Here is a 26,527-nt window from a genome sequence, read left to right as displayed (position 1 = left end):
AAGGCAATAGGGCCAGGGCTGGTCATGTTACCCAGTTTTGGCCAAGGGAATGTAAATAAAAATCTAATGGAGGCTTTTCAGAAAAACTTAGTACCCCTATAAGAGAGAAGCACAACAGAAGAAAATCCTTTCATTCTTACCCTCTTCCTGCTTGGGAAGACTTTGGAGAGATTTTGTAATTCTTGAAGGTCTGCAGCTCACCCGTGATTTTAAAGGGATGTATTATTGGTATTTGGTGCTGTGTTGGTGCATAGCTTCCCAAGGGGAGTACTGCAAAGGTGACTGTAGTGATATTCAGCAATGAAGTATGTAGCACTTTTTCTAGGATGAGTTTTTGAACTTAATTGGTATGTTTTATTTCCATTTTCATTAGTTTCAAGACATTTTTAAGTTTTCTTAATTACTTTATTGACCCATTGATCATTCATGAGTATGTTTTTTAATTTCCATTTGTGTATCTGTTTTCCAAGGTTCCTTTTATTACTGACTTCTAGTTTCGTTCCATTGTGGTTAGAGAAGACACTTGATATGATTTCTATTTCTGAGAATTTGTATAGACTTGTTTTGTGGCCTAAGAAGTAGTCTATTCTGGAAAATGTTCCATGTACTGATGAAAATAATGTGTATTCTGCAGCAGTTGGGCAAAATATTGTGTAAAAGTCAGTTAGGTTCGTAAGATCTAACTATAGTTTAACCCCGGCATTTGTTGATTTTCTGATTGACTGATCTATCTGTCTATTACGGAGAATGAGGTATTAAAGTTCTCTACTATTATTGCATTTCAGTCTTTTTCTCTCTTTTAATCTATTAATGTTTGCTTTGTGTAATTTGGATCTTTATTGTTGGGTACCTGAATATTTATAATTGTTATATCCTCCTGTTGAATTGACCTCCTTCTCATTATATAGCAATGTGCCTTGTCTTTTTTCATAGTCTTTGATTCATCGTCTATTTTATCTGATATGAATACTACTACTCCTGCTCTATTTAGGTTTCTTGTTGCATAGACTATCTTTTTCCACTCCTTCCCTTTCAGTCTGTCTTTTTAGTTAAGTGGGTTTCTTGAAGGGTTTTGTTCCTTTATCCATTCAGCCACTTTACCTTTTAATTGGAGAACTGAGGCCATTTACATTGAATCTTATCACTGATGAGAAAGAACTTACTACTGCCATTTTTGTTGTTTGTTTTCTGGCTGTTTTGAGACTTGTCTCTTCCTTTCTCCCTTTCTTACTGTATTCCTTTGTAAAATGAATCTCAGGTAGTTTGTTTAAATTTGTTTTTTTATTTTTATTTTTAGTGAATCTTTTTTGGGTTTTAGCATTGTGGTTAACATGAGGCTTACAAAAAAGATTTTATAGATATAATAAGTTTTTTAAAAGAGATGACATCTTAGAACACAAATAGAAGAATAGAAATAAAGGCCCCTGAATCTACACTTTAATTCCATTCCTCTTAGTTTGGGACTTTTGGTTTTCTCAACTTACGTACTTTTGAATTACCTGTTTCTTAATAGGTTACTACAGCTATAAATCTATTTTTGATAGATTTATCCTTGGGGCTTTGAATTATGGGTGGATTGCATACAACAAATATAGTAATAGAGTCTTCTGGGTTTGGCTATGTATTTAATTTCACCAGTCGATTATAGGCCTCAGTAAGTTCTCTTTTGTATATTAGTTTTTATTTTTTTAGAGACCAAGTCTCACTTTGTTGCCCTCGGTAGAGCAACCTCCAGCTCTTGGGCTTAGGCAATTCTCTTGCCTCAGCCTCCTGAGAAGCTGGGACTACAGGCACCTGCCACAATGCCCAGCTATTTTTTTTGTAGCAGTTTGACTGGGGCAGGGTTTGAACCCACCATCCTCGGTATACGGGGCCAGCGCCCTACACACTGAGCCACAGGTGCTGCCAGTATGTTAGTTTTTAAATTTCTTTTTTAGACTGAGGAACTCCTTTTTGCATTACTTGGAAGAAGAGACAAATTGTGATGAATTCCCTCAGGATTTTTTTTTTTTTGGTTGTGAAAGACTTTATCTTTTCTTGAAATTTGAATGACAGTTTTGTTGGATACAAAATTCTTGTGTTGCAGTTATTTTCTCTGAGTACTTTGAAAATGCTGTTATATTTCTTTCTAGCCTATAAGGTTTCTAATGAGAAATCTGATGCTAGAAGAATTGGAGCTCTTTTATATATTATTTGCATCTTGTCTCTCATTGTCTTTATTATCTCCTCTTTGTTTTCAACCTTTGAGGGGAAGTCGGTTTTGGGTTGAATGTATTTGGAGTTCTCTGACCTTCTTGTGCTTGGATATTTATAACTTTCCCAAGTTTTGAAAAATTTCCTGTTAATATTTGACTAAAATTTCCCACCATTTGCTTATACTCAGGTCCACCTTGAACACTAATAATTCTTCAATTTGGGTTTTTGAGGTAATTTTCTATATCTTATAGGTGGTCTATTTTACTTTCCATTTTTTTAAAATTTCTTTTTCTCCTCTTGCTATGTGTTTTCAAATAGCTATTCCTCAAGCTCACTGATTTCTTCCTCTGCTTGGTTCACTCTGTGGTTAAGAGCATTTAAAGAATTATGAGCTATGATGCCATAGCACTCCTCCAAGGGTGACAACATGAGACTCTGCCTCAAAAAAAAAAAAAAAAGAAAAGAAAAAAGGAGCCCCTGAAGAGTTCAGCAAAATACTTCTCAGTTTCTAGATTTCTCTTAGGTTTTATTTTGATGATTTCAAGCTCTTCATTACATACCTCTGATGTATTTCTGAATTGCTTTCTGTGTTACCTTCGAGGGCTCTGAGTTTCCTTAAAATCATTGCTTTGAATTCTTGATCCCAATAGCTCATGAATTACCATCTCATTAGGGTCAGCTAAATTTTTGCTTTGTTCTTTTGGGACGTCACTGTTCTCTATTTGCTGCTATTTCTGGTGGGTATATGTCTATATCTTTCCATGGAAGAATTATTTATTCCTGGTTTCTCTGTCTGACTTATTTTGATTTTCACTGAATATATTTGCTTAGTGAATTTTCCCTAAAGGTCCTTGCCTCATTTTCAGCTCTAAGAGGCACCGTGAGCTCAGGTTCATCTCAGCTCCAGTAAATGATCAGAGCACTGCCTGTCCCAAGTGGGGGAGGGATTATTCCAGCAATGTAGGATAATCCAGCAGTGGCTAGGGGTTGGTGGGTTAGTGCTCAGGGGACCTGGGATATGTACCTCCTATGGCCAAGATACAGAGCAGAGTCTCCTGGTTGTGGATGTTAGTCTCACCTCTTCCCTATTTGCTTTTGTTTGTCTTCCAGATGTTTCTCCTTCAGGCAGTCACAATGCTACCATAGGTTAAGGGTAGGACAGGTCTCCTGCCAGGGAGCCCAAAAAGGTGGGGAAATTGGCTAACCACCTCAATTTCTCTTTTCCCAGTGTAGGAGCCGTGAGTCATGCGGAGATCTTCTGTATGGTTGGTACCTGGCAAAATGGGAATGAGAGGTATTGTTGATGTGGAAGTCCAGTTCTCTTACTGCCTGCTCAGAGTTTTTCAGTTTCTTTGTAGCCCTGGGAACTATCTCATCTTCATATTTGACCTCTGAGTTATTGTTGGAGAAGATAGCATTACTGTAAATTTGTTTTTGGCTATCTGTGTGGGAGAGAATGCAGCTTGTTTTATGCTACCATTTCCTAACTGGAAGTTCCTTGAGAATTACTAATCCAAGGATATTCTATAAAACATCTGAACAATACTACTCCAAACTATTAAGGGTCATTGTAGGAGGACTGTAGATGGCCTGTAGAAGCTGGTAAAGGAAAGGAAACAGATTCTCCCCTACAACATCCAAAAAGAAGCATCCCCCACCCCAATACATGAATTTTAGCCCAGTTAGACTTGTGTTGGACTTCTCACCTACAGAGCTGCAAGATAATAAATTTATATTGTTTTAAGCCATTAAGTTTGTGGTAATACTTTACTTCAGCAAAAGAAAACTATACAGTCATCAAAAACAAGAAAATTCAAACAAACTATCACAGCCAAGAGGACTCCAAGAAGACTTGGTGACAAAATGTAGTATGGTATCTTGGATGGGATCCTGGAACAGAAAAAAGGAAATTAAAAACTTAGTAAAAACTAAGGAAATTTGTATAAAGCAGGGCCTTTAATTAATCACAATGTATTAATGTTTATTTATTAATTTTGTATCATAATGTATAATATTAATAACAGGAAGCTAGAGGGGAAACCCTTTGTACTATCTTTGCAATTTTTCTATAATTTTAAAACTATTCTAAAATGAAACATTTATTTCTAGATAGCTAGAGAATCCATTTGGACAATTTCACTTGCAAACATTGGAATATCGTATTAATAGTGGCTTATATCTTAAGACATTTACTTTTTATTTTGCCTTTTGTTAAATAAATAGCTACTAGGTGTAGGGCTACTACAGAGAATATGAAAAGGAATCCATAGAGGACTTCGTTCTCAAGGAACTCAGGTTCTAGTTGGGAAGACAATATGTTTGTGCATTGCTGTAATACAGTAATACAGCAGTAAATGGGTAAAAGCCATGTGGCTAAAGTTTAAAGGACATTGGATAAGAAAAATTAACTTCTAATTAGGGACCTTGTGAAGGAGGTAGCATATGCATTCTGCCTTGAAGTATAACCAGAGTTTGTACATGTGTGCTTGGAGAAGACTGAAAGGCCAAAAGTATTAGAAGGGTCTTGAAAAGGAGGATGTTAGCAGGAAGTACGTGGAACTCAAGTGCCTTGAAGACTGGAATTATGTTTTTTTTTTTTTTTTATTTGGCCGGGGCTGGGTTTGAACCCGCCACCTCCGGCATATGGGACCAGCGCCCTACTCCTTGAGCCACAGGGGCCGCCCAAGTAATAAAGAGCTATATCTTTTTTTTTTTGGTTTTTGGCCAGGGCTAGGTTTGAACCTGCCACCTCCGGCATGTGGGACCGACGCCCTACTCCTTGAGCCACAGGCGCCTCCCTGGAATTATGTTTATCTTGCCTAACAGTACTTCCAAAAGAACATGCAGCAGTTGTGCCACAAATATTCATCAGTTAAGTGAAGGAAAATAGTTCAGAAATAAGTTGTGAAGATCTTGAATGCTAAATTAGTGAGCTAGCTACTTAAAGTTTTTAAGTAAAACAATATGATTTGAGCCATACTGTTTGAAAGATTAATCTGGCAAAAAATGTAGTTTAGATCGAAGAGGAGAAGAAATAAAATATTAAGCTTGTATAAGCAAGAATTTTATTTATATTAATCTTTTTGTTTTCTAACAGAACTATTAGTCTATTTTTATTAAAAATTAGATTTTTATTTGTATCAAATTAACACATTAAAAAGTCAGTGATTTATAATGAAAAATACAGTCTCTTATTCGTGTTTAACAATCCCAATGTCTCTTTATCAGAGCTAATAGTGTTCAGTTCTTTTAAGTGTTTATTCTAATATTTAACAACTTATTTCTAAGTTTTTTTTTTTTGAGATGGAGTCTCACTATGTCACACTCGGTAGAGTGCTGTGGCATCACAGCTCACAGCAACCTCAAACTCTTGGGCTTAAGTGATCCTCTCGCCTCAGCCTCCCAAGTAGCTGGGACTATAGGCACCTGTCATAACACCTAGCTATTTTTTTGTTGCAGTTGTCATTGTTGTTTAGCAGGCCCAGGCTGGGTTAGAACCCACCAGCCCTGGTGTATGTGGCTGACATCCTAACCACTGAGCTATGGCTGCTGAGCCAACTTATTTCTAAGTAACAAAAATTTATGGTTGGTTTTTGATTTTTAAATTTTAGATATTACTTTTTTGACTATTCTGGAAAATAAGCATTTTACAATCTCACACTAGCATATAATCTCCTACATTCTTGCCCATGATTCCTCTCTTCCATTCATTTAGTATAAATGCATTAACCATTTTTGTTAATCAGTATTTGATGTATACATATTTATGACTACATAAACATTATGCATGGCTAAGCTATGTGGGCTAGTATGGTTATCACACTTCTTATATAACTTTTTATTTTTATTAAAGATAATAATTGCTTTGTTTTTTGTTTACCTATTTTTCTATAGTTCTTTTAGTGGGGTTAAGCACACTAGGCAATCTCTTTTTTTTTGAGACTCACTATGATCTCACTATGTTGAGAGAGTCTCACCATGTTGCCCTGGGTAGAGTGCTGTGGTGTCATAGCTCACACTAACCTCAAACTCTTGGGTTTAAGCGAGTCTCTTGCCTCAGCCTCACCAGTAGCTGGGACTACAAGTGCCCACCACAATGCCTGGCTATTTTTTTGTTGCAGTTGTCATTGTTGTTTAGTCGGCCTGGGCCGAATTAGAACCTGTCAGCCTCCATGCATGTGGCTAGTGCCATAACCACTGAGCTATGGGTGCCAAGGCAACCCTAAGAAATCTTCGACCTCTTGTACCAATTTGGACCAAGTACTCTCTGAAATTATTTTCAGGATAATATATTATTTTAAGATGTATTATATTTAAAATTTGAACCGTTTTTTTTTCTTATTGTCTTTCCTGTTTCTTTGATTTCTTGTTTTCCTCTTCACTCCCTGGTTTTCTTAAAGTTTCTTACTATGACATCTGGAAAGTAATATTCTTAAAAGATTATATATGCACATTCTCTTGCTCAAATTAATACATTAGATGAATGTACAAGTCTAGTTTGAAACTATTATTCCTCAGAATTTTGAAGACACTGGTTAATTATTTTCCAGTGTCTAGTAATACTGCTGAGTGCAGTGTCTTTTTGATTTTTGATCCTTCTAATGCAGCATATAAGTTATCCCTGAGAATTTTCAGACATTCTCTTTTTAAATTTTTAAAATAAATCCATGTTCTGAAACTTCACTAATGTGTGCCTTAATGTGGCTGCTTCTTCCCTGTTTTACATCATTTTTTTGTTCTATTTTTTATTAGTTCCTTCCAATTTTAGTTTCTAATCCTTCAAATTAATACAAATCTTTATGCTCTTTATCTTTGTGATGTTTACATTCTGAAGATTTTTAAAGATTAAATTTCTGTTCTCATTTCATAGATATACTCTTTTATCTTTCTGAAAATGTTAATTACAGCTTCAAGGAGGGTTTACTCAGTTTCTCTTCCCCTTGAGTTTTCTAGTTCTTCAAATGTCTAATGATCCTTGACTTCCATTTGGTCTGATTAAAGGTTCTATAACCATCTGTGAGACATCACTACAGGGTGAACAGATGGAGTTCCCATTGTTTCACTCACGAACTCTCAAGTGTGAGAGGTATAGGTCTTTTGTTTTAGACTAGCTCAAGGAAAAATCCTCCAGTTTCCAATAATCTGCCTGGGGATAAAAGCCCTGTTGCTCTTTTCTATGAACTAAGCAGAGTAACTGGTATTTCTCATTCTTCATTCTGTAAACTTTTACTTAATTCTCCTGTTTCAGGATGGTGACATAAAGCAGCCTTTGGTGTGAAAGGTCTTACAGAGATTAGGAACTTTCAAATTCAATTTCGCATGAAATTGAATTTGAAAGTTCCTAATCTCTGTAATCCATCACTTCCTGGATGGAGGATGTTATAGGAAGAATCTTGGACTAGATATTGCTCATTGTACAATTCCATGATCTTTTATCTAAAATCCTTGGAGCCATATATGTTTGAAGATTCAGATTCCTTTAGATTTTAGAAAAATAATTGCAATACAATTGACCCTTGAACAATGCAGGGGGCAGCAGTCTAAAATCCACTTATAAATTTTGACTCTCCAAAAACTCTACTGTTGACTCCCCAAAAACCTTACCAATAACATAAATGGTTGATTAATGCATATATGTAGTATTTTATGGTATTACTGTATTTTTACAATGAAGTAAGCTAGACAACAGAAAATGTTAATAAAATCACAAGGATGAGAAAATAATTAGAGTAGCATAGTACATGTAAGTTTACAAGATGAATCATCATGTATTTGAAATGGCAGGCAACTGTAGCAGCAATACCAATCTATGGTACCCTTCAAGCAATCTAACTTTTTCTTGTATTGTCATGACTTTTCTCTGTTCTTGAGAACACTTCCAGCACCACTACTGGCACTTTGTATGGGTCCCATAGGGTTATTCAAGGTTTACAGTATTGCACTAAATACAATGTAAAATACATGAGAACCTCAAGAGATCACTTTTTACTGTGATATGTAATTTACTGGAGAGACAAACTGCTCACATGGAGATAATTAGGATCACTTGATGTGTTAAGCAAATATTCGCAATACTAGAGTTCACCACAATAGCAACAGGAGATAGCTATGAAGGTATTACTGTAGTATAAATATAAATGACAGTTAATTTTATACAGTTATGATTTAATACTGTATCTTTATATTTGTTTATATTTCTCTTGACTGAATAGTACCATGTACAATCTGTGCTTATGTGCATAAGTTTTGATAAATTTTAACATCATAATAGATTCGTGTGTATTTTATGGTAGTAAAGGGTAAAATCAACTAGTATCTACTCATATTTTATACATTCATGACATTTATAATTTTTTCTTAAGTTTTTCCATATTTCCAGGTTATGGAATCCATCTGAGAATTTTAAAATTATTGCAACCTCCCTCCAAAAATGGTTCCAATATATGTATTGAAAATATCTACAGATAAGAGGAGACACACAGTTCAAGTCCATGTTGGTCATGTTTCAACTGTGTTACCTAATGGGACCCGCATGAGCCTTTTATTTATTTATTTATTTATTTATTAAATCATAGTGCATGAGCCTTTTAAATCGAACATAGTGAATGTTCACACCAAAGGGATGAATAAAGATTGTAATTAGCTTTACATATTTTACATATTTCGATAGAAAATTAGTTTGGATAATCTCAGGTATTGCTGCCAAATAAGTTTTAACAATATTTTTGGTTTTTAGAAATTTTGAATTTAGGAATTGCAAGAAAAAGATTATTATCTCTCACTCTGACCTTCAAATAGAATGCCTCCAATTCTCCATCTTTTCTGGAAATTTCAGTATGTATTCATATTCATCTGATTGATACCTCCCTTTGCAAGGTTGGGTTTATATTTTTCTGCTCTGTGAGGTCATCCACCACTTGTCCATCTGCTTTCCATCTTCCAAAATTTGGTTTATACCTATTCTGCTTTTGTATCCTTTACCATAATGTTTCAACATGCTGGGAGTTTACCTGTTTTATTCCTTAACTGCTAAAATGTCAGGAATGAGAAGAGATAAATAGATGTGTCCAATTTCCCATGTTCAACTATAGTTCACATGCCATGGTTAACCAGACCTCTGAGCTTTAGATAAAAGAGATTTGCTGAATTAATATAATTCTGTAATACTATTACCACATCTGAGTTAATTAGGAAGAGTGAGTTGCAAGACAAAAGGTAAAGGACCACGAACCTTTAAGCTTTTACCACCTGAAGTCCTTCAGAAATGAAAAGTCTCCTTTGGAGGGATCCACAGGCTCATTACACTGCCTGGCAGCAGTGGGCTCAGTGTTGGCTCCTCAAGTCCTTCCCTGCCCTCCAAGATATAAGATATGACCATGTCTGAATCTTCAGAACTTGTGAATGTTATCTCATATGGCAAAAGAGGTGAGTAAGTGAAGGGTCTTGAGAGGAGGGTTTATCAGGAAAGACTACAGTCTCCAGAAATGGCAGACTCGGTAATGGGGGCGCCTCTGGAGCTTCCAGAGGGAATGCAGCAGCAACTGCACCTTGATTCTGGACCTCTGGCCTGCAGAACCATGAGAGAATAAATGTCTCGTGTTTTAAGCCACCTAGTTTGTGGTGATTTCTTAGGGCAGCCCTGGGAATCTAGTAAATATACTGACTGTGCAAAGTTGTATTGTCCTGCCTGAATGAGGACAAACTCTTTTGCGTGAGACAAACGTGAATTATTTTATTGATAATTTTCTGTAGATTTCTGTTTTAAACTTTGAAAATTAGGGGTAGAGGTCAATTATTTAAAATGCTTCTAAAGTTCCATAATATTCTGAGTAAGACTTAATATGATGGCAAGGAAATTGACTTATTTATATCATTTGTATAATGAACATGTAAATAAATCCCAAATGGAACTAAGAACATTATTACTACCTTGGGATCCATTCAAAGAGCAAGCACATTGTTTTCTTGCTTTTCCTTTTGGAACAGCTATTTAAATATGCTTATACGTATGAAAGAAATAATGTATTTTATATGGACCACTTGCTTGATTTGTTAGAAATACCTAATTTAAGCTTAATTTTTGATATAATTTTTTGTGTACATCAACTAGTCTACTTTGTAGACATTTATATTAACCTTATACAGAGATTATGTGAAAATCAAATTAATATTTTTTAATCTCCATTTTTATAGCCTAGATGGCTGTCTATCTTCTCTATAGGGCTTTTCTTAATTTAAAATTTAATGGTTGGCTGATTCAATCACAGAAATTTTTAAATGTTCATGAAAAACACATTTAACTTTATTGCCATCGTGCAAGGACCTTTATTCTTCTTGCATATAATGTGTTATCACAACAGCCTTAGGTATTATTCCCTTTTATGTTCCCAAGTGTTTTTTGTCTTCTTTTTAAAAGTCATTTTTCATTCTACAACAAGACCATAAAGCCTACCCAACTTTTCATCCTCACCTCATGTTTAAATGCCATGTTGGGTGTAACTAACACTTAAGAATTTACTATGTTACATATACTCTTTTAAGTTTATCACTTCTATTAAATACTTGTGAGATCTGTACATTATCACTATTCCCACTTTATAGACAAGAAAATCAAGGCACTGAGGGGTTAAATAATTTGTGTTGAGTCATTTACCTATCAAGTAGAGAGCTAGGTCTCCAAGTCCAGCAGTCTACCTTCAAAGTTATTCTCTGAAACCACAGTGGTTCTCTCTGTCTGAGGGATAGTCTAAACTTAATGGATATTGACCTGCTAGGCTAATGAAATTCATCATTAAGACCTGAAAATCTTGGCAGAGTTCTACTGCTTAAAAGGTTTTGGGGAAGATTTTTCTTTGATCATTGAATAAGTGGTGCTTTCTTTATATATGTGTTAAAAGTGGAGAAAATGTTAATCCTATGAGTTCTGCTTTGTTGTCTGACATCATGGAAATTTGCAAACAAATCAAGCACCAACAGATCCAGTTCTGTAATAAGTGACAAGAAAAACCACATTTCTATCCTGCCTCACCTCTCATCCTTTACTCAGGTTTTGGGGTGCTTTGTCTTAGGGTGCAAGTGTGTGCCTTACCTGAACGCTTCCAAAGCTTCAGAGAGGTTCAGGTCAAGAATAGGCCAATTATTTCATCTTTCCAGGTTTCATCTCAAGTGGGAGTATAGGAAGTGCCATTTTCTTGACAGAAGGAGAGCTGTCTTGCATAGGACATCCCTAGGGAGGGGGGTGTTTTAGAGCCTGACTGACAGATAGCAGCTCTGCTGTCAGTCACCTGGAAAGAAAAGCACACTTTCTGTTAATGCTGGTACGTGTTCTGTGAACGGGGATTGTCAGGCTTCGGATCATGATCATTGTATTCTGGACTGTGGAGCCTTTGCAGTCTGTTGTGGAGTGAAGCTGGAAGCATGGTAGATAGTCTCTCTTTCTTTGCAGACCTGCTCCCATGTGCTTTCCCAGCTCTGCATAGCTGGACACAAAGTGATCCAAATTAGAAGCTGCCTCTGTATTCTAAGAGAGGAGGACTGGGTAAAGGATAGGGAATTAATGCACAAAAAGTGAGATCTTATGCCTTTGTGAGACTTTTCTTTTACTGGGTCTGAAAGAAAGGGAGATTAAGAAAACTCCTCAGAGCATCACATTACGGAATCTTTTGCACTTTGCTCTGCTTCTAAATCTTCCTGGAGGAACTGAAGATATGGGATCGTGGCCACAATTATAGTTATCCAGGATTTAATGCTACAGGTGCTTTCCCCATGTTGGTTAGGCATTTATTTCATTGTTCATTTAGCTTTTATTTCCATTGAGTGCCCCCACCATTATTCCTTTAGCAGTGGATCGCTTAACCACTTTTATTGACTACCCACTGTGAATAAATATATCCTGGAGCGAGATGACTGAAATTTTCCAGTATTTCATGTTCTGGTCAAGTTAATGGGGATTTTTACTTTCTTAAATAAGTCTCAAGTCTGAACACCCATCTGTCCTTGAACACACATCTATATAATCAGTAAAATGAAAGATGCAAAAAATGAAGACTCTGATCAGTCTTGTGATGCTGCATATGGTGTTACCAAAAATACTTGATTTATACTTCATATTTAAAATCTCTAGGGATTAGGAAATATCCATGCAAAGGAAGACAGACATTATACACTTATGGGACATTTTTTTAAAACCCAAATTAATAAACACTTCTCTGGCACCCACTATCTGCCAAATACACAGTACCATGTTAGATTCTGGACATGCAAAAATGATTATGTCTTTCTTACAGAATTCCACATCTACCAAAAAAGTTCACAGGCTAGTGCTGTATGAACTAATTCTAATATTGTCACAACAGTGCTGGCATTAAAGCTATTATGCTATTTGCAAAGTTAGGGATATTCTTATCAAACAATAGGAAGTAAAATTTAAATAGGGGGATTCAAAATGGAACTAAGTGCTGTGTCCTTCTGTGTGACCTTTGCCATCCTCGCTGACTCTAATTTTGGCTGATATGAGGCTGGCTTGTCACCCCTCTTCTCTTCCTCATGAGAGTCCCTTCATATTCTAAGAGAGGCCACCTTTCTAGCTGGATACTGACCTTGGACGAAGGCTTTGCAATGAACTGCATTCCCTGCTATAGCCCATAGAACAACTTCAAGGTCCACTTATGCGGAACAGAGAGTCCTCATTGTTCTGAGTATTACAAATAATATGGTGTTTTTTAAATGAACAAGAAAATGCTTAAAAATCCTGATTAGTCCCTGGTGATCCTGTGGCCTTCCTTTTGGCTAATTTCTTGTAGGGAAGAGAAGAATTTTGATTATATTTAGTAGCTGAAGTCATGCTGAAGTTAGTTCAGGGGCATACCCAGGTGTGGTCCACAGCTAACTACTTGGAATTGCAAGTCTTTCATTAAGGCAAAAGATAGAATCAAACCCTCTGGTGATACTTGGGGGAAAGTCTGTTTTCCTGGGAAAACTCAGGGGCAAGCCAACTACTGCCGAATTCATAAAGTGGAAAAGAGGCTACAAAACTTCCATACAGCGTAGTCTATGGAAGGTTCCAAGTACCTGGTTTGACACCATAGTCCACAAGGTGAACAGAGCAACATGCACACACAGACATAAAATGTCATTCTTCTAAATGTGCCACAGAATACTTTGCCTTCAATATTTGATGGGTACAGATAACGTGAACAGGAAGCTGATGTATTTCAGGATATTTACTTATTGCAAAATATACATTTGAATCAACATTCCCATGCAGGAGTTACTCTGTATATGATCTCAGGTGCATTTTGCTTATGGTATTTAAAAGTTAATTAAGAACTACTTTCTTCCGAAGAGGTGAAATTCCAGACATTTGGACCGTCTGTTTTAGGATTTGTTTCTATCACAACGTAAGCATTTGTGAGCTCTCCCAGTGTGGTAGAAATACAATTATAACCTAGAACTCTACACTTTCATTCTGAAAGAAAAATACCCTAAGCTCTGCTGTTTGAAAATAACTTGTTGTATATCCATGCATCAGAGCTTCTTCAATTACACAGCTGTGGTAGATTACTCCTTAATTCTCCAGAGATGCTCAAATATAGATTTTGCTATACAAACAGACATGCCTCAGAGACTGCAATTACCCTGCATTTTGAGTTTTATGACGTATCACTCAATTTTACGAAATGTAAACAACTTTCAAATGTTTTAGATATTTATTTCACATGAAATTTATAACTATGGTACCTCAACTGTAATCACACAAGAGCTCCCAGTATCATTTTCCTACAGAGGGTTCTTGTGTCTTTGTTGCTTAATGGTATAAGCTAGGTAAAAAATTCTTCAATTTTATAGTAAGTGTCTCTGGCTGGCTTTCTGCCTGAAGTTAAGTTTCAATTTCTTTCATTTGTATAATTTGTGCATTTTTTCTTGACCCACTTTACATTTTCATCCTTTGACATGGTAGTGTTATAGTTAAGAATAAGCCAGAGGCCAGATTCTTTGGTTTCTCGTCTATCTGGCTGCCACTTTGTGGAAGAGAAAATGTTCTCATCATTCCTCGTCCTATAGAATGTGATACAGTCCTTGAGTTTGGAAGCCCCATTCCTCTTTTCTGTTAACCTCTAGGATCATCTGGCAGCGGCACAAGAAATAGAAAGCATTCTTGCTATTGTGACCCATCTTCTAGTGGGGAGATCCACAGCGTAAGACCGATGTTAGACTATTTATGACCTCAAAACTGAACCTAAACAAGTCTCTGTCTCTATTTGGAAATGTATGTATAATATTATATAAATGTGTATACTATTCCTACTGTTACAAAGACACAGCTTGGAGTCTTCCCCCTTCCTCCCTGCCTCTTCCCCCATTTTAAAGTTATAAGAAATTTGTGGTGGCTGCACATTCATTTTTAAGTCTGCCAGCCCCAATCATTCACATCTATGTTTCATGAGTGTTGGGTCAAGCTAGGCCTGAGAGAGATTATCTTCATCACTTCAAGTTCTGAATATTCTATGTAGGTTACAGATAAAGTCATAGGGGCAAATAATGTCTGTCCATCATTACCACTTATATTTCACAGCATTTTCTATTGTATGAAATTAAGTTTAAGGTTATGTACTTACTATAAATAAGAAAAGAATAAGAGCTAACATTTACCTGGCATTTCTCCAAAATTAATTAATTCAACAGCAAAATAAATATTATATCTTGTGACAGAAAGCTGCTTAAATTTTATAAGTAAATTATTTATTACTTGGGAGATGTTTTAGTCAAATGATTAGATAAGCAGGGGGAAAAAGAGACCGCATCCCTTAGTATTCCCTGTGTTCCTGTTTGTACTGAGATAATTTGATGGCTTTACAGGGAATACACCTGGTAGTTTCACTTACTTCAGTGACAGTCACACAGTAATAGGGATATTGTAACCTGCTCATAAAGACTGTTTAAATAAATTGCAAATAACGAGTTAAGAAAACTACAAAGTATTAGAGGTAAACAAATTAGGAGCATAGATGAAGCTGAGAGCAGGGATGTGGTAAGGAAGGGTAAATGGTAAATGTATTTGTTTCCTTGGGTGCTGTAACAAATTCCCACACACTTAGTGGCTTGAAGAAACACCAATTCATCACCTAGAAGTCTGAAAGAGTCTCACTGGGATAAAATCAACATGTTGGCAGGGCTGCATTCCTATCTGGAGGTTCTAGGGGAAAATGTGTTTCCTTGCTTTCTCCAGCTGCTAAGGCTGCCCACGTACCATGGTTTCTGGCTTTGTCCTATCCTCAGAGTCCGCAGTGATCATTCAAGCCTCTCTCACATTGTGTCACTCATCCCTAGTTTAGGGTCAGCAACATAATTCCCCATGCAACCGCAATTCCCTTTGCCATGTAAGCTAGCGGATGCAGCCTCCAGAATTAGGCCATAGACATCTGTGGGGACCTGTCTTCACCCTACTACAGTGAAGTAAGATGAGTAATATGAGATAGCAAAATGCCACCTACTTAAGTTGGGACTGGCTCTAACTTGGTAACTATAAGGATCGCCTTCAGCCAAGCCACGCCTCAGTTTATACCTCTGGGGTTTCTGCTATAATATAGCAAGAGAGAATTACCCAAGTCAGAAGGCTGAGCATCATCCTCAAAGCCTCTTATGTCCAATTGTGTCATCAAGATCTGTTAAGTTTGCCTCTTAAATTTCTCCCAAATTTCTTCTCTTTGTTGCATCCCTTGCCTTACCTTAGCTAAGGCTTTTATCACCTCTCACCAGGACGGTTGTATTTATCTCCCAGCAGATGCTCACATTTCATCTGTGACTTTGGTCTGTCTCTCTTTCCCATGTAAGTATTGGGTTTGGCTTCTATAACATACGTCTATTTATCATCACCCTTTTACAATCATTCAGTGGCTCCCCATCCTTCATAGGAGGAATTCTATTCTGTTTTGAGAGAGTTAGAATATTTGTTTTTAAAGGTAATTTAAACTACACAAATCTTGACTCATATCTCTTCCCTGTCATTGACCAACCATTTGATTTTTAAATGTGTATATATCTGGTACACAGAATAGGCAGAACTATAAGATAGAGAATAGTTGTTTTGTTCTCCATGATGCCTTAACACTTTCCTCTGCCCTAGATGAAAACACCATCGACTTTCTAATTAATTTTAGGTAATATATTCATGGAATCATCGAATATAGCTGGAGAGAATTACCCCAAAACAGAAACCTAGGCATGTAAACCCTCTCTTCCTCACCACTTATATAAAATATGTTCATTAAAAGCCATCAGTAATGCCTCTTAGACATCTCTTGGATTGTCCAGTTCCATGTTATAGATAAAATGTATAGCTGGATTCAAATTACTGTTGTTCCCCTTTTCCTAGCTAAGGCCAACTGGTACAAAGCAAGTTTGTTCCTGGAGATGTGTGTGTGTGGTCAGCTTTTTCGTTTTACACCAGTACTTGCCTCAACTTGGTAACTGTGATTTCTAATTCTCTTAAGTACAGTGGAGGAAGAGGCAGGTGGGCTGGAAATAGCCTATTTGACTGGTATGTTCAAAAGTTGATTTCATACCCTTAAGACCTGACTGAAGCTAAAAGTCTACTTCTTGGGTGGTGAGATTGTGAGTCTCTTTAGCCCTGTCAGCACTGGGGAGCTCTCTTTCATTTTTCCTGATGCAGCTGACATGCTCTTCTCCGACTCTAGGAATGTTGTAATATTTTCACATCACTGTGCTGAGGCCCACCTGCCCCTGTAGGTGACCTTGTAATAAAGGGGCTCACATGTGGCCCAAATCTCATCATAACAAACACTCTTGAATACTCTGTGTCAACCAAGTTTTGTTGGACAACTGAAATTTGCTGCTTCTCCTTCCTTGTTTCACCTGGAACAGCTAGCCAGCCTTGTACTTTTTGCATTTTTCAAATATGAATCAGCCTTTAATCCACTACACCACCCCAATAGCAAGGACATCCATTAAAGTTCTCTGTTGAAGCACTCTCATTAGGGTTGGGGTGAGGGGTAAACAAGTTCTTTTGCTTAGAGCTAGTCTTTCTTACAACAGACTACCCTCAATTGTTTCTCTCCAGAGTTCCTACAAATTCTCTCCAAAACTCTTCCCCTAACTCTTTTGTATGGGAGAGATGGCTAAGAGCCTCAAATAAGTTTTTGTTTGGTGTGAAGTTTGATTTTATGCATTATCTTGTCTGCAGTATAATGCCCAGATATTTGGTTAAACATCCTCTGTGTTTCTTGGGGATATTTTTGGATGAGATCCATTTAAATCAATAGAATGAAGAAAGCAGTCTGTCCTCCCTACTGTGGATGGGTTTCATCCAATCATTTGAAAGTGTGAATAGAATAAAACTGCTGATCCTCTCCTGTGTGAAAAGAATTCCTCCTGCCTGAATGCCTTTGAAATGGGACCATTAGCTTTCTCCTGCTTTTGTGGAGAATGCTGACAAACACTTGGGATGATCTATCTTGTAACTCATTTTTGTCTGTAAAGAGAAGCTTATTAATTTGCTGGCAAACGAGGGTGATAGTTCTTTTAAGAGGAAAGTCTGCCACCCATCCTCCTGCCTCCTAGGGTTTGCTGAAAAATCATGGACATGTGGCAGTTGTGTGGATGGGGATAAGAATTTCATGTGTATACATGGGAACCCTTGGAATGAAGATTCCTACTTGTTGCCTTATATTTTCAGCCAATTTTCCACTTACATGTCTTGCTACAAATCTCACATATCATGAGAAATGTTGTTGGAGAGGAGTGTGTTGTGCATATGGACAGTATAGAGGCAGAAAACGCATGAAAAGCCTTTTTCACTAAATCTGTGGTGTCAAATACAGTAGTTGTTAGTCACGTGTGGCTATGAAAGTTTAAATTTAAAACAATAAAGATGAAACAAAATTTAAAAAAAAATTGAGTTACCTTGTGGCACAAGACACATTTCAAGTACTCATTAGCCACATGTGTCTAGTTGCTACCATTTTGCACAGCCCAGATATTGAAGATTTCTCACCCTGCAGAAAGTTCTATCAGGCAACATTAGGTCCCACCAAATATCCTATTGGAGTGCTTTTTCTTTCTTCTTTCATTTTTCTTTTTCTTTCTTAACTTCTTATTTCACTGAAATTTCCTTTATGTAGGAAACTCTAGAATCCTCCCAATTTCTGGAAGACTGAGGTAGTTCTTTTTGCTTGTTTGATGCCCCATCTATATTTCTACTATAGCACTTATTTATTATTACATTAGGGTGTTCATGTATTTTCCTGGGAGTTTAGTGGGTTCCAAGCTTCTTAAAGGCAGGAGTTATTGCTGGCATGTCTACGATGACAGCTCTGATTGGGTATTCCTAAAAACGATTTCCAAAATTGCTTTGAAGAGTGGATGAGGCATTGGCGTCAGTGCAGAGCTTTCCAAGGAGACCACCTCAAAGGTGACTATAGTGATATTCAGTAATGAGGCATGTAGCACTTTTTCTAGGATGAGTTTGTGAACTTGATTGACCTCATATGTACAGCATCTGCCACAGAATCTGGTATGAAGAAGACACTCAATATATTTTTAAATGGCTTAGCCAGTGGCAAGAACTCGCCAGCCCCACCCCTGAATTAAAAACCAATGGCTGCATCCACTTCTGAATCAACCTAGAATCTATCAGGAAACAATTATTCCTAAGGTCTGTGATTATTCTGTTTTACTCTCCTATGTAATTTAATGTATGACCTAGACTATGGACTGAGCTTGTATGTTGAAGCCCTAACCCTAACAGGACTTGAGATGCTCATGTGCACATGTGAGAACCTGTGAGAAGGCGGCTACTGGTAAGCCAAGGAGAGAGGTCTCAGGAGAAGCAACCCTGCTGCAACCTGATGTCAGCCTTCCAACCTCTGGAAACTGACAAAATAAATTTCTGTTTTTACCCTATTTTGTTATGATATACCTAACAAACTATGTTTAGAAAGATAACTGATACACTCAAGTAATTTTTCAAAATATTAATATCTGCATTAAAATAACACATTTTTAAAATAAATTGATTTTATAAAACTTGAATACTCAAATGTTACAAAACTGTTTACTTTGTATGTATTAGGATCTGATGTTACATGTTGTATAAAACATCAGTTCTTCTTTGTTTTGAGCCTTCTGCCTTTTGACTTGGAACTATGTAATATATATTCAGCACAATTACTATGGTATTATACATATAAACAGTATGATTGGTGACAATAGGTGATTGTTACACCGAGAAAACAACTTTTTTTTTCTAAGAGGGGGAAAACGTGAAAAATGTGAGATTGCTGTGAAAGAGTTCCCTGAATTGCCCAGTTATTTGTATATATCCAATGCCCAAGCTCCCCAGCTTACCTTAAGATAAGCTAAATCTTAGAAAATTTGTGACATAGTTCATTAGATGTCTTTGCCAAGACATACAGAGCAGAACATGACTATGTGGTGTCCAGGAGGAGGGAGCCAGAACCAAACCCAGAAGGGCTGGAAAGAATGAAGTAGCTGTGCAAGGTAACCACCTGATGGCAACAGAGCACAGTGCCTCCAAGCACTCCCGGCACTGGGCTGGAAGCTGGGCTGCACTTCTCCCAGACTGTGTTGGGCTGGGCTGCTGTAAAACATCTCATATTTGTTGAAAGATTCTGTCCCAGAAACAGACTGCAGCCAAGAACTCTGACCTAAAGCCATCTCAGGGACTGAAAAAAGGTATGTCACATACCATGGCCTAGGAAAAACTACACCTGCAGGAGGCAAAATTCAAATCCAAGTTGAAGTTATTTGGCAGAACTTGTTGCTTGGCCTCACAGCTCCATACCAGGCTGGTGGGTTCTTGACCTTACTCCTTGCTTTCTGATCTTGCTTCTCTTAAGGGATGGCAGTATTGGGGTATTTTAGGATAGACTCTTGTCATTATCATGAAAGCTCCTGCTATCTTCCTGTGTTCTCTCTGGCTTCCATCATCTCACTCAATGGCCTGGTATTGACCCATGATACCTGCCTCTGTTGTTTTTTAATCCCTACATAGTAACAGATGGAACTGACTATGATTATAGGGAATGAGGTATTAAGAGATCATAATCACAAATATTAATAGATTTTCAGCTTTCATCTGCTTAGATTTGTAGAGCTCAGAGGGGCCAAGATAGCAGGTCAAGCAATGTAATATGGAGAATGATCAAATAGAAGAGGATGTGGTCTTGAACAAGAAGTTTCATCTGGGCAGTAATATTATAGCAAGACATTTGGATCTGGAGGATGACCAGTGGTGGCAGCTGGAATTTAAATTCTATCCAGGCTCAGTGTCCTGGCCCAGTTCTTTCAGATCCGTAAGGAGATTATGTGGTAGAACAGAAAGTGGCTCTGAATTTGTATTTCCCTCTTGAACCAATCTGACTGGATATCAACACAACTTGAGCACTTAATGTGCTAGCCTTGAACAGTTATATTCTTTTCTGTAGGTGTCACTGATTTCAACCATGCCAGTCATTCTAGTGTTTCCTCTAACTTCTTTTGAGAAAGCATGAGATATTTTCTAAAATTGTGAAAGCGCTCTTAGGCTGTCTAATTCAGTTGAGTATGGAGGGGCTTCTGAACATTCCAGAAGTCAGCCATGGCAGCTTTTGAGCTTTGTGATATCTCATGCTTGCTTTATAATAAAGTGCAGAGTCTGTAATGTTGGAGAACAAGCCTGAAATCGGTAGCTCTGGGCTTTCAATATAAAGTGCTACATTGAATTCACTCTGGGGCTGTCATTCTGTGATTCTACATGACTGAATCTTCTGTTCTATTGCTCCAGGGAGGAAAAATGCTGGTAGAAGCCTGCCATAACACCAAAAGATTGTTCTAAAATTCATGTTCTTTTTCCTTCTTTATTTTATATCTGGTAACTACCGAATGGCCATCCTAAAGGGCTGCTCCTTTTCTATATTTCCCAGAGCCTGTGGATTGAGTGAAGTGTGTGTTTACCTACGTACCTATAGTTGTATGTGTATTCATTTACACAGGTATGTATCATAGAACATATATTCAACTTTCTGTATTCTTTAGCTAACACACTGAAATCCATAGCTAATGATTCCTATGCATGTAATTTCATTACCTTATTCCATCCTCATAGGCACTTTATGAAGTAGATACTTATAATATCTTAGTTTTCTAGATCTGTTACTACAAAATAAGTCTGGCTTTTGTTACAACAGTTCTCTGTGGCTTAGCTTCAAATACTGACACAGAAGTTCCTAGTTCTAAAGTTTTACTCCAAGTGGCTACTGGAGAATTTAGATCCCTCCATTAAATGAATTCACCATTTCTGAAACTTTCACTTCCTGATGCACAGATTAGGGAGAAGAGATTTGGAAAATTTCTTGGAATATCACTTCTGCCCTAATACTAGTGCTGTGTCCCAATCACATGGCCAACCTAATTGTAAGGGATGTTGGAAAATGGAGTGGTACTCTCTGCTGTGAGCACACTCCAATAATAGTTCCAGGTCCCTCACGTAGTCAGTAAGTAGAAAATCCCCAGAGACTTTAACAGCAATGTTAGGAAACATATCTAGCCTTTTCAAATTCCTTTGAAATTCTGTAGGTGCTTTAGGACAATATGAGAATATTTCCCAACTTCTTCACAGGACTTTTTTTTATCAGTGTATAGATTTCAAGATATTTCATAATTTTTCTGGGACAATAATAATCAAAAACCAAATGTAGCCTTGACTGACAAAATCTTTAAAGGTCTCTATGCCTGAAATTGAAAACAACTTTTAATAATTAAGTAAATGCAGGTCAAATGAAGAGAAATAAGCTGAGAATGTATTTCTCAGCATTCAAAGTATTATTTATATCACCATGAGATTTCTTGGCAAGAAGTTCAGAGAAGTTGTATGGACGAAGCTTCTTATTTGCTATGTTAGTAGGCACTAACCACTATAATACTACCCCTGAGTATACCACTAACTTGAACCCAAATACCTGACACTAGATTAATGCTATAAATATTGCCTTTATTTTTTCTGTGAATACTATAAGCTTTCAATTATTGCAATGGTTAGAGCTAACTTAGAGACGACTACCATATTTCATGTATTTAGTAATTTATAAAATGTTCAGATTTATAGCAAGTAAAGCATATTATATCTGCGCCACTTGCTGATTGTGGCCCAGGGGAAGTGGCTGTTTTTTATTTTTCCTGTGGGGGTCTTTCAGTAAAAAACAGAAAACTCACTAGATACTTTCTAAAAGAGGTGTACCACTTGCCTATGGTTTTAATGTTGGCTTTATCATTTTGTCGTGTTATCTTGGGGAAGTCATTCCAACTCTATAAGCCCCAATTTCTACATTTATAAAATGAGAATAAAAATATCTTCCTTTTCTGGAAAGATTTATGTGAGATAATACATTTAAAGTACTTAGTGTAGTAACTGACATATTGTTCCTCCAAATGTTAACAATAATAGTAACAAACAATCATTGTGGATATTATTTCTATTATCTTACTCTCAATTTCATTTTCTGTAAAATAGAAAAAAATCTGCTCTACAGTGATAAGTAAATGAGTTGTATATATGTGTAAAATGTCTGGAATGCAATATCTATTTAATGTAATTATATCCCTATCCTTTTCCAGACAAAACAGATTTATCTTTCTATTCAGTTGTAGGACCTTTGACACTGTTCTGGGTAAGTTCTTTAGCTTCTATATGAGTCCTTTTGATTCTGAAGTTTAAGGACTATTTGTGTAAATTTTCAGCATTAGATGAAAAATATTGGGCATTTAACACTTCTTTGGTCAATCTGCAATGTCCACAACTACCTCCATTTGTGGGTTATTGAGTTGGTTATGTTGGTTAGAAACCACTTAAGTTATAAACATTATGGGTTATCCAGTAGGCAATGTAGTCTCTTCATGTATTTACATAGAGTTAGGTTTGCCCGACTCTAAAACCACATCCTTTCTGTGTAATTCTAGAAATAGATTTATTTCCCATATTTTATTGTGGTACATGGAATATCTGTTATCTGTTATGGGAGCCATACATACAAATAGGTCTAGACTTATTGAGAATTCAGGGTTTTCTCTATGTTGTATTCAGATTTAGCATTCACATTAGATAGTGTCCATTGCCATTCCCAGGGCTGAAATTAATAGGTCCTCAACCTTTTAACAACCGTATTAGACGTCCTAGTCAACAGACTGAGTTCCAACTATAGCAGGTCCCAAGACCACAGGCATTGACATTTCCTATATCAACTCCAAGTTTTCAAATAGAAGATTTAACGGATGATTTGAACTAAAGACAAGAAGAATAATACCCTGGGGAAATATCTTCAGATCTTCTCAAATTAAATATAGTTAATGAAATAGTAAAATGATTTTTCCTTCAGAATCCATGGTGTTTTCTACTAAACTGTTGGCTTTGCAGCACTAGATTAAATTGAAATTCTCAGCTGAACTGAAGAAGGGGGTAGGAAGATCTAAGTAAGTTCGGCTGCATTTCTGTTTAGAATTGGAGTGCAGACGGCTCTTGAAAGCAATTCCTGCTGCCTTGACAATTTCCCTTTCTCTTTTGGATTATGGCAATAGCTACTATAGTAGACTTGTTATTCTATATTGCAGTCTTTCTCCCCATCTGGGTTCCTTTCTTAATTAGGATTATCTACCAGCTCTCACTACTAAAAGTTAGGTAAAAGCCGTGATTCTCCAAGTTTTCAAGCAGCAGCATGATAGTAAGACCAGCTTCTGCCAGAAAAATGAAATTATTTTTAATGTTAAACAAAGTAACTGCAGGATTTCACCTGCAGCCCACGTATCAATAGGACATGATGAAAGATGAAGTCAGATATTATTCTTTGATCAAATAGATTGCCTTTAGATACAGCTTATAGAAAGAATCTCATCTCTAAAGCCACACAGCTGTATGCCCAAGATGTAGTAAAAAATTAGCCACTTAAAGGAACTGGAGATTAGCAGAGCTTCATTAGAGCCCCAGGCAGATAAGCCACAGACAGTTGTATTTTCCTGTGGATGGCCCTGAGCCTTGGGATGGATGCCTTTGGGGAAATGCAATTTTACTTTTGTATTGCATTTTCCAAGGGAAGAAAATTTCTAAGACATTCCAAGTACCATTTTAGGAAATTCTAATGAATTAACCTAAATTTGCTACTTTATTGGGCAAGAGGTTCTGATCTCTTCATATATGCTCATATTTACTGGGACATCCAGCTTCAACTCTTTACTGTCTGGAGGAGTACTGACATAGTGACCTGGAGGGGTTATGGGAGATAGAACAAACTGGGGCAATCTGGGAAAGATTATGTCATGATCTGTGTCTCTCAGATGAGGCTGATAGGCACTCTCCTTAAATTGCTACAGTGCAAAAATCAGCATGATTGGATCCTTGCAAAATGAATGATGACACACAGACCTATTAATCTTCAAAGGGCTTTCATTTTCCCAACATAAAGAGCAGCTCTGTTGGGTCAAAATTATCCCATAACCACATAAAGACTCACACTTTTGAAGTAAAGGCAGCACTTAAGGAGTATAGATGAAGCACCTTGATATGTGCTTGTATGTATTTATTTTGCAAAGTGTTAATTTAAATCAAAAGAGCAGTCATACCTGACTGGTGCAGTATGAGATAACCCTTATGAACGTCATTTTGCAACCCTACAAGGACATTCCTTGTATTGTTCAACAACACTTTTGGAGGGATAACTTTATTCAAGTCATTTCTTTGCCTTTGGTTCTTCCTTTCCCAATGTAGCTCATAGGAACTGCAACAACATTGTCAATTAAATACACAGACACACACACAAACACAGAGAATCAATAAGGAAGTCTACAGGTAATCTTGACCTGCAGTGCGCTTCTTTATTTCCCTGTAAAAGTTGCCAGGTGACAATGCAGCAGGAATACATTAGAATGTGTAAACTGGGGAGAAAAGCCACAGGGTAATCATTAACCTTAGGTGAGCAGCAGGCCTGTCTCTCACACTCTCTGCGTGCAGTGTTGACAGAACAGGTGGTGTGAGCAGTTTCTGCCGTGTGGAGAATGGGGAGCATGTCTTAGAAGAAACTGTGGTCTGTAATTATCTGGGGGCCTGACAGTTGCTGAACAACTTCTCTAACGATACCTGACGCTTGTCTTAATGCTTTCCTCAGGCAGAAAGTAAACTATTTTACTACCGTGGTAGGCGCCAAAACTGGCTGCCAGCTTCCTAGTTGTCATTCTTAGAGTCGGGAATGGGTGGAACGTGCCACCAGTGTTCTGTATTTATGGGTAGCCCTTCAAAGCATTTCAAGTTTTGAAGTAAATCTTCATTTATAGGTATAATCACTAGTTTTTAGATTATGACATTTAAGGAAGAGACATGATGGGGAGCCTCTGATCCTTAGAGTTTTGGGCTCTCTGAAAAGTGCCCTATAAATTCACGGTATAATCATGTGGATCACGGTTGTCATTATTTCCACCCAATCACATTCTAGATGTATGATTAGAAATACAAATAATCTTGCGGAATGTAGTCCTTGGAGCCGTGAGAAAAGTGGATGCTGGAAAGGGAAAAACATCCTGTTGGCTATGTCTTCAGGGCCTGCTGGCTCGAGATGTTCACAGCCAAGACTTTGAGAGCTCAGTGAGCTGGTGGCAGAGAACATTTCACTGCTTTGTCTGGTTTTCATGTCATGCGATGGAGCATGATTACTGTGACAACTGAGGAGAATACTACCCAGTTATTACTGCCCATGCAGTTTCAGGTGTCACAACAGAAGTCATAAAGAAAATTTGCATCGTTTCCCCAAGATTGCATATTTAAATAGAGATATCAGAAGGTTATCTGGACCACCAGATAAGGGGGTACGCCCTGGTGAGTGTGTTCTAGTAACCAAAGGTGGTGGCTACATTGTGTTCTGAGGAGGGCAGGGTGGTTATGAGGCCCTTTTTGTTTGCTAAGCAGCCTGGGGCGTGTTTGAATGTACAAAATGTGCACTCAGTGCTGACGTGGAGTGGATTGATTTCACATGTCAAGGAAAGAATGAGAAATTTCTTAGGAAACCTAGGAGAGAGGAGAAAAGGGCCCAAGGTATTGTAATTACAAGTCAAAAGAAGAAAAAAATCTTCCAAGGAGATTTAGCTGAAGAGGGTGTGAAAGCGAAAACTATCTGAAGGATTTTAAGCTGTTTAACATATTAAATGTTAACCTTCCCTTCCATGTTCTTATGCAAAAGTTGGAGAATCTACCTAGCTGGCTGTGTGTGTGTGTGTTTGTGTTAGCTCCTTAGGACCACTCAGAGAAGTAATGAGTTCTGCATGTAGATTTTCTCAG

General features: G+C 37.3%; 2 long non-coding RNA genes across 2 annotated transcripts in view; one reads left to right on the top strand and one right to left on the bottom strand.

Annotated features, from left to right (window-relative positions):
- Positions 1-3,961: 3,961 nt before the first annotated feature.
- Positions 3,962-26,527, bottom strand: part of LOC128589142 (uncharacterized) — a 41,284-nt gene continuing 18,718 nt past the window's right edge. The window contains exons 2-3 of the long non-coding RNA XR_008380853.1: positions 11,285-11,480; positions 3,962-4,086 (exon numbers count right to left, since the gene is read on the bottom strand). This is a non-coding gene — a long non-coding RNA (uncharacterized LOC128589142). The remainder of the gene's footprint in view (positions 4,087-11,284; positions 11,481-26,527) is intronic.
- Positions 19,790-22,876, top strand: LOC128589150 (uncharacterized). Its single transcript, XR_008380854.1, has 3 exons — positions 19,790-19,908; positions 21,138-21,206; positions 22,828-22,876. It is a non-coding gene; the product is annotated as an uncharacterized LOC128589150 (long non-coding RNA).

The sequence above is a fragment of the Nycticebus coucang genome, chromosome 1 (genome assembly GCF_027406575.1).
Source record: "Nycticebus coucang isolate mNycCou1 chromosome 1, mNycCou1.pri, whole genome shotgun sequence".
Lineage (NCBI taxonomy): Eukaryota > Metazoa > Chordata > Mammalia > Primates > Lorisidae > Nycticebus > Nycticebus coucang.
The sequence above is the reverse complement of the archived record's forward strand: the minus strand, read 5'-3'. Positions and strand labels throughout refer to the sequence as shown.